At 60.0% G+C, this 8,592-nt stretch overlaps 3 non-coding genes across 3 annotated transcripts in view; all 3 read left to right on the forward strand.

Moving 5' to 3' along the window:
* Positions 1 to 3,561: 3,561 nt before the first annotated feature.
* On the forward strand, positions 3,562 to 5,376 carry LOC142794541 (small subunit ribosomal RNA). The gene has a single exon (XR_012892428.1). It is a non-coding gene; the product is annotated as a small subunit ribosomal RNA (ribosomal RNA).
* A 1,719-nt stretch (positions 5,377 to 7,095) lies between these two features.
* LOC142794540 (5.8S ribosomal RNA) lies at positions 7,096 to 7,248 on the forward strand. The gene has a single exon (XR_012892427.1). It is a non-coding gene; the product is annotated as a 5.8S ribosomal RNA (ribosomal RNA).
* A 1,154-nt stretch (positions 7,249 to 8,402) lies between these two features.
* The window catches only part of LOC142794548 (large subunit ribosomal RNA), a 4,017-nt gene continuing 3,827 nt past the window's right edge, over positions 8,403 to 8,592 (forward strand). Inside the window, exon 1 of the ribosomal RNA XR_012892434.1 lies at positions 8,403 to 8,592. This exon is cut by the window's right edge and continues 3,827 nt beyond it. This is a non-coding gene — a ribosomal RNA (large subunit ribosomal RNA).

Genomic DNA, 8,592 nt, shown 5'->3' on the forward strand with positions numbered 1-8,592 from the left:
CGTTTTTGCAGGAGTGAGTGGCGGCCCTCCTGCGAGACCAAGAAGCATCGATTCGTGCACGAATTCGGCGCCTTTCGACGTGATCGCCGGCGACCGTCGCTCGAGTAGGGCAAACCGCGTCTGCCGGGGCGGGCTTCGGGACGCCGATGCGAAAGTGGGAAACGCTGCTCGGATGTTCGCCGTTTTTGGCCGAGTGAGTGCTGGCACTCGGGCGAAGCCAAACGGGGCCGATTACGGCACGATATCGGCGTCTTTCGACGTGCCCGGCGGCGACCGTCGCACGAGTACGGTAAACCGCGTCAGCCCGGGCGGAGTTCGGGACGCCGATGCGAAAGTGGAGAACGCCGCTCGGATCTTCGCCGTTTTTGGAGGAGTGAGTGGCGGCACTCCGGAGAAGCCAAGGAGCGCCAATTAGCGCACGATATCGGCGTCTTTCGACGCGCTCGCCGGCGACCGTCGCACGAGTAGGGCAAACCGCGTCTGCCGGGGCGGGGTTTACGACGCCGACGCAAAAGTGGGAACCGCCGCTCGGATGTTGGCCGTTTTTGGCAGAGTGAGTGCTGGCACACCGGCGACGCGAAAGAGCGCGAAAGCGCCCACGAAAGTGGCGTATTTGGACGTGCTTGACGGCGACCGCTGCAGGAGTACGAAAAACCACGTCAGCCGGGGCGAGCGACCCACGGCGGTCTGGGTGCTTATCGCTGCTATTATAGGGGCACCCCGGCAGACGCAGAAAAAAAAAATTTTTTTTCGACCTTCTTTTTTGCTGGTCGAGCTCGGGTAACCCAGGTCGCAATGGGAGCCGCGCACGAAAGCGGCGTCGCGAGACGCGTTCGCGGTCGCTAGTCGCACGAGCTCGGCAACCGCGTCAGCCGGCGCGGAGTTCGGGATGCCGACGGCTAAGTGGGTACCGCTGCTCGGATGTTCGCCGTTTTTGGCCGAGTGAGTGCTGGCACTCCGGCGAAGCGAAACGGGGCCGATTCGGGCACGATATCGGCGTATTTCGACGTGCTCGCCGGCGACCGTCGCACGAGTACGGCAAAGCGCGTCTGCCGGGGCGAGGTTTGCGATGCCGACGAAAAAGTGGGAAGCGCCGCTCGGATCTTCGCCGTTTTTGCAGGAGTGAGTGGCGGCCCTCCTGCGAGACCAAGAAGCATCGACTCGCGCACGATATCGGTGTCTTTCGACGTGCCCGCCGGCCACCGCCGCACGAGTACGGCAAACCGCGTATGCCGGGGCGGGGTTGGCGACGCCGACGCAAAAGTGGGAACCGCCACTAGGATGTTCGCCGTTTTTGGCAGAGTGAGTGCTGGCACTCCGGCGAAGCGAAAGAGCGCGAATGCGCCCACGAAAGTGGCGTGTTTGGACGTGCTTGACGACGACCACCGCAGGAAAACGAAAAACCACGTCAGCCGGGGCGAGCGACCCATGGCGGTCTGGGTGCTTATCGCTGCTATTATAGGGGCACCCCGGCAGACGCAAAAAAAAAAAAAATTTTTTTCGACATTCTTTTTTGCTCGTCGACCTCGGGTGACCCAGGTCGCAGTGGGAGCCGCGCACGAAAGCGGCGTCGCGAGACGGCTTCGCGGTCGCTAGTCGCACGAGCTCGGCAACCGCGTCTGCCGGGGCGGAGTTCGGGACGCCGACGGCTAAGTGGGAACCGCCGCTCGGATGTTCGCCGTTTGTGGCCGAGTGAGTGCTGGCACTCCGGCGAAGCCAAACGGGGCCGATTCCGGCACGATATCGGCGTCTTTCTACGTGCTCGCCGGCGACCGTCGCACGAGTACGGCAAAGTGCGTCTGCCGGGGCGGGGTTTGCGACGCGTACGCAATAGTGAGAACCGTCGCTCGGATGTTCGTCGTCTTTCGCCGAGCCAGTGCTGGCACTCCGGCGAAGCCGAACGGAGCCGATTCGGGCACGATATCGGCGTCTTTCCACGTGCTCGCCGGCGACCGTCGCACGAGTACGGTAAACCGCGTCAGCCGGGGCGGAGTTCGGGACGCCGATGCGAAAGTGGGAAGCGCCGCTCGGATCTTCGCCGTTTTTGGAGGAGTCAGTGGCGGCACTCCGGTGAAGCCAAGGTGCGCCAATTCGCGCACGATATCGGCGTCTTTCGACGTGCCCGCCGGCCACCGTCGCACGAGTACGGCAAACCTCGTCTGCCGGGGCGGGGTTTGCGACGCCGACGCAAAAGTGGGAACCGCCGCTCGGATGTTCGCCGTTTTTGGCAGAGTGAGTGCTGGCACTCCGGCGAAGCGAAAGAGCGTGAATGCGCCCACGAAAGTAGCGTATTTGGACGTGCTTGACGGCGACCGCCGCAGGAGTACGAAAAACCACGTCAGCCGGGGCGAGCGACCCACGGCGGTCTGGGTGCTTATCGCTGCTATTATAGGGGCACCCCGGCAGACGCAGAAAGAAAAAAAAAATGGGGACATGGCGTGCGTCACCGTGCGGCTTCGCAGCGTTGCCGAAGTCGCCGAGCCCTTCGACTGAGCCGAACGGCGGACAGGGAACGTTGGTCGGCCGTTCTAACCTGTCGGTGCCACGCCGAGACGTCGTTAAGGAAAACCGCGTCGTGGGCCTCTACGACGCCGTCGAGTCGTTGTACGTTTGGTGTCCAGCGTGTCGGCGGCGAGTAGCGGACACGTCGTTCACGACTTCGGTCTTTCGCAGTCGACGCGAACTTGCGGAGAGTCGTGGTGCCTCACGTTTTCGGCAGAAACCGCGGCGGAATTTTCCCGTGCGTGCGCGCACGACCTCGGTGCTGTGCCGTCAGCGTAGTGTTGCACAAACTCGTGGCCTACCCAAGGTGCGGTACGTTTGCGGCCGTATCCTCGGTGGGAATTTCGTGAGTAGGGTCGCAAATTCTACGACCTCGGCGGGTTTGAGAGCGACGTAGACTTGTGGCACGCTCAACGTGCCACACGTTTCGGGGCACACCCGCGGTGAAATTTTCTCGAGTACGCTCGTATTAGTGCCCAAGGAGGTCTGGGTACTTATCGCTGCTATTATGTGGGGGTTCTCGTGAGCGGCGTACGCGAAAGCGACCGGGTGTCTGATATGCGGCGGGCTTCGGCCTCGTCAAGCGTGTCCTCGGGTCTGCTCCAGGGGAATCCACGGCAGTCGTCTGCAGCCTCATCCGCTTGATGCGTTAGGGGCTGGTTGTCGGACGGTGCCGTTTTACCACGATATCGAGGTGTGTTCCGTGTCGTCCTCGGGCGATTCAGATGCGAAAGCGCCGAAGACGCGGGCGTGACCCGTCGTCTGGCGGCTTTGCAGTCTCGGCTCCGTTGCTAGTTCCGGCCGGTCCACCGACAGTGCAGCGGGCTTGGGCAACCCGCACGGCGCGACCGAGTCGATGCAACGAAAAAGAGCGAGCATGAACGTGCTTCTTGCCGCACGGCTCCCACTCGTCTTTCGGGAAGGTTGTGCCGTAGCGAGCTCGAACGCCGTCATCTCGGAGTGCAAAATAAGCGTGTTGGGGCGCCTGAAGGTGGCCTCCGCCGCACACAGACTGCGTCCGGCCCGCCGAAGGCGAGGACGGACGCGCAGTCGAACGATTACCTGGTTGATCCTGCCAGTAATCATATGCTTGTCTCAAAGATTAAGCCATGCATGTCTAAGTACATGCCGAAATAAGGCGAAACCGCGAATGGCTCATTAAATCAGTTATGGTTCCTTAGATCGTTTCTTCCTACTTGGATAACTGTGGCAATTCTAGAGCTAATACATGCAGTGAGCCTGGAGCCCTTTGGGTAACGGGTGCTTTTATTAGACCAAGATCGATCGGGTTTCGGCCCGTATTGTGTGGTGACTCTGGATAACTTTGTGCTGATCGCATGGCCACGAGCCGGCGACGTTTCTTTCAAGTGTCTGCCTTATCAACTTTCGATGGTAGGTTACTTGCTTACCATGGTTGTTACGGGTAACGGAGAATCAGGGTTCGATTCCGGAGAGGGAGCCTGAGAAACGGCTACCACATCCAAGGAAGGCAGCAGGCGCGCAAATTACCCACTCCCGGCACGGGGAGGTAGTGACGAAAAATAACAATACGGGACTCTTTTGAGGCCCCGTAATTGAAATGAGTACACTCTAAATCCTTTAACGAGGATCAATTGGAGGGCAAGTCTGGTGCCAGCAGCCGCGGTAATTCCAGCTCCAATAGCGTATACTAAAGCTGCTGCGGTTAAAAAGCTCGTAGTTGGATCTCAGTTCCAGACGAGTAGTGCATCTACCCGATGCGACGGCTCGGACTGAACATCATGCCGGTTCTTTCTTGGTGCACTTCATTGTGTGCCTCGAGATGGCCGGTGCTTTTACTTTGAAAAAATTAGAGTGCTCAACGCAGGCGAGTCGCCTGAATAAACTTGCATGGAATAATAGAACAAGACCTCGTTTCTGTTCTGTTGGTTTTTGGAATACGAGGTAATGATTAAGAGGGACGGACGGGGGCATTCGTATTGCGGCGCTAGAGGTGAAATTCTTGGACCGTCGCAAGACGAACTACTGCGAAAGCATTTGCCAAGAATGTTTTCATTGATCAAGAACGAAAGTCAGAGGTTCGAAGGCGATCAGATACCGCCCTAGTTCTGACCATAAACGATGCCAACCAGCGATCCGCCTGAGTTACTCAAATGACTCGGCGGGCAGCTTCCGGGAAACCAAAGTATTTGGGTTCCGGGGGAAGTATGGTTGCAAAGCTGAAACTTAAAGGAATTGACGGAAGGGCACCACCAGGAGTGGAGCCTGCGGCTTAATTTGACTCAACACGGGAAAACTTACCCGGCCCGGACACTGGGAGGATTGACAGATTGAGAGCTCTTTCTTGATTCGGTGGATGGTGGTGCATGGCCGTTCTTAGTTGGTGGAGCGATTTGTCTGGTTAATTCCGATAACGAACGAGACTCTAGCCTATTAAATAGGTGCGGGGTTCCCAGCACCTTACAACCTTCTTAGAGGGACAAGCGGCTCCTAGCCGCACGAAACAGAGCAATAACAGGTCTGTGATGCCCTTAGATGTCCGGGGCCGCACGCGCGCTACACTGAAGGAAGCAGCGTGTCTTTATCCCTGTCTGAAAAGACTGGGTAACCCGTGGAACTTCTTTCGTGATTGGGATAGGGGCTTGCAATTGTTCCCCTTGAACGAGGAATTCCCAGTAAGCGCGAGTCATAAGCTCGCGTTGATTACGTCCCTGCCCTTTGTACACACCGCCCGTCGCTACTACCGATTGAATGATTTAGTGAGGTCTTCGGACCGATGTCCGGCGCGGCCTTTCGGTTGCGCCGGTCTGTTGGAAAGATGACCAAACTTGATCATTTAGAGGAAGTAAAAGTCGTAACAAGGTTTCCGTAGGTGAACCTGCGGAAGGATCATTAACGGATTGTGAAGGGTGAGCGCCTCAGCTGCGTCTGCGCCCGACACTTTCTGCCGCTGACCCCGTTTGGACGCGGGGTCGGCTTTTCCCCACGGGGCTGCCTGAATGTGGAGCGGCACCCCGTGACAAATTGTTGCGCCCAGCGGACGCCAACACCGCGACCTTGGACGGTCGGCCAGGTGGCGGACGCGGGTACAAACGGCGCAACGCACTCATAGGTCGGCTTTCGACCCGCCACAGCACCGTGGCTCGAAGCGCTCGAAATGCGCGACCCGACCGCTGCGGGACCGCCTAGTACTGTAAACAGGAGCGGCGGAGCGCGAACGGCGAGTCGTGGTTACGTCGGTAGAAGGCGAGGCTGCGCGTTCCCGAAACGCCAGCCGAGTGCCCTCCCGACCGTTCGAGCGTGCAAGAACGAGACCCGACAATCGCGCGGCGACTGCCAAGTACGAGAGGAACGGCACAAGCGTCGGCGGTCGGTCAAGGAACTGGCGATGTGACGGGTCCGCTGTGCACCAGTGCATACCGTCCCGCCGTCCGCGGCAAGCGCCTCCGCGTCCTCGGGTGACGGAGGCTGCCGGTCGGTTCTTGCAGGCGAGGGATCTCGCTGGCACCGGTTCGCGTTGACGCGCGGCCGGTCATGGCACGGCGATGCGACGGCCGAGGTGCGCAGTACTCGATGGAGGAACCGCACGCTCCGATGACCGTCCCGCCCTCCGCGGCGTATGCGTACCGACCGTAATGGTTGCAGCAGCGCCGGCCGGCTTTTGAATTTGCCACACGAAACACGGTGCGAGATCGCGGTTAGGGGAGCGTCGACGTTGCCAGGCGTTTTGCTTGCTGCCGAGGGAAAGGCGGCACGGCCACGTCGCGCTCGTCGCGATTAGCGGGTCTGCGCGCTTTGGGAAGGTGCCGCAACGACTTGCCGAAAGAGGAAGCACGGAAGAACGAGGGACTTGGACGTCCCGACAATTGAACGCACTTGCGGCCAGGCCCTTGCTGGCTTCGTTCTTCCGCCTCGAGTAGGCTCGTACGCGGCTCCGGCGCCGAAAGTGGTCCTTGGCACCGACTTCGGTGGACGTGGGAAGTGCCGCGCAAGTACGGCGCGCCTGGCTCCACCTGTTGGCTAAAGTAGGCAGCCGGATCGGCATTTTGGTGTGCGGTGGCAAACCGTGGATGCGAAAAAAGCTTGTGCGATTTCGTGGAACAAAAAGCGGGGGTCCCCCTTTTTATGCGGAGGAGACCGACCCGCCTGCCGTGGTGAACCGCGACGCCACGGTAAAAACGGGAGAGGCTTGTCGATGGGACCGTGCATCCCGCGCTCCACGGAGGCCGGGAGGCGGCCGCCCGAGGAAATGTGTAGCCGTCGAGGCCCGCATCTGCGTGCACTCTTATCCAAATGGGTGTACCGCAGGCATTTTCTGGTTAGGCGGGCCAATGAGAGCGAGCACACAACGATACCTACGGGTCCGGCTTGGAGAACCGGCTTCGACGCCTCCCGAGTATTTATAGAGGGGTGGACCACGAAAGCACTCGCAAGTAGCGAAAGCGAAACGCCGTCCGAAACACACCGTTTGCTCGATTTGCGGCAGCCGAAAAAGGCGCGGCAGAGTTTTGGAGTCCAAGCGTGCGCTGAAAAGCGCCCTTCTTGGCCACTGTTTGGCCGAGTGCCAGAAACGTTTGGTTTTGACTGTACGGAATTGAACAAACACTTTTTCACGACTCTAAGCGGTGGATCACTCGGTTCTCGGGTCGATGAAGAACGCAGCCAGCTGCGAGACTTGGTGTGAATTGCAGGACACACTGAGCACTGATTCTTTGAACGCACATTGCGGCCTTGGGTCTTCCCTTGGCTTCGTCTGTCTGAGGGTCGGATCACATATCAAGAGAGCCTTCGGCGCACAAGGGAACGTGAGCCGTCGACTCGTTTTGACCGCGTCGGCAACACGGACAGCACGCTGAACACCTCACAGCGAGCGCCAACAGCGGCCACTCAAGGGCGAGACGGTGGCGACCGTCGTGCCAGAGCCCAACCGAAACGGGGGCGACCGACTGCATTGAGGATGTGGCACCTCGTTGAGACCGCCGCAGGACTTCGAGTCGGAAGGAAGCCTGCAGGGAAAGTGCGGTCGAGGTTGCGTACTCCTCTCTGCGACCGGGCGCGCAAGAGCTGCGAGAGCCACGGACGCGCAACTTTAACGCACGGTAAACACGAGGAGCGAAAGCCGGCCAGCAAAGCTTCTCCAGCCGTGCGCAAAGTGCGCGAGATCGCAGCCTTGCGTTGCGCTTGTTGCCCTCGAAGTAAGCAGGGTGTCCCGTAGACCGGGCGCTCGAACACGCTGCGGGGCCGTGCCTCCTCCAGGCTTTGCCGCGCGAACAGGGAACGTTCGCGCGCAAAGCGCAGGGAGGTGAGGAGGCTGCGCCCGACGTTTGCGGTTCGCTGCGTACGCGGTTGATGCGGAGAGCACGGCGCGACGACTTGCCGCGAAGCGGAAAAAGTCTCCCGCACGAGTTGGCGAAACGTTGGCGAAGCTTAAGGCGTTCTCGTCGTAGTCCGCCGTCGGTCTAAGTGCTTCGCAGTTCCCGTCCCGTTCAAAAAACTGGGCCACTCCAGTTGGGGCGGGGGCGACGCTACACGAGACGATGCCTCTCGCCAGGCTGCGTGGCTGCCCTTGCGGCGGCGGCGACTGGCCTCGGCGGTGTTTGGGCTTTCGACACGGTCGTTTATCACGCAACTGCTCGGACGACGCACGCGCGCAGCGGAATGCCGCTTGCCAGCCTTGTGAAGATGTGACCCTGTACAGGGTTGCGGGCGCACTTGGTAGGGCGTCGTACTCGGTTCGCGATGGGTTTACGAACGTGTCCCGTCACTTCCACGTCACACCGGTTGTGCGCCGCACGCGTGCAGCGGGGAAGCCGATTGCCAGCCTTGTGAAGAAGTGGCCCTGTACAGGGTTGCGGGCGCACTTGGTAGGGCGAGCGCACGCGGTCGTGCAGGAAGTTGATGGAAGCGAATGTATCCGCTGTCGACCTCAGATCAGGCGAGACAACCCGCTGAATTTAAGCATATCACTAAGCGGAGGAAAAGAAACCAACAGGGATTCCCCGAGTAGCTGCGAGCGAAACGGGACCGAGCCCAGCACCGAATCCCCCGTCCTTGCAGGCGGTCGGGAAATGTGGTGTATGGGAGGCGACGTTCTCGGGTGTTTGCGACGGT

The sequence above is a fragment of the Rhipicephalus microplus genome, unplaced genomic scaffold (genome assembly GCF_043290135.1).
Source record: "Rhipicephalus microplus isolate Deutch F79 unplaced genomic scaffold, USDA_Rmic scaffold_454, whole genome shotgun sequence".
NCBI lineage: Eukaryota > Metazoa > Arthropoda > Arachnida > Ixodida > Ixodidae > Rhipicephalus > Rhipicephalus microplus.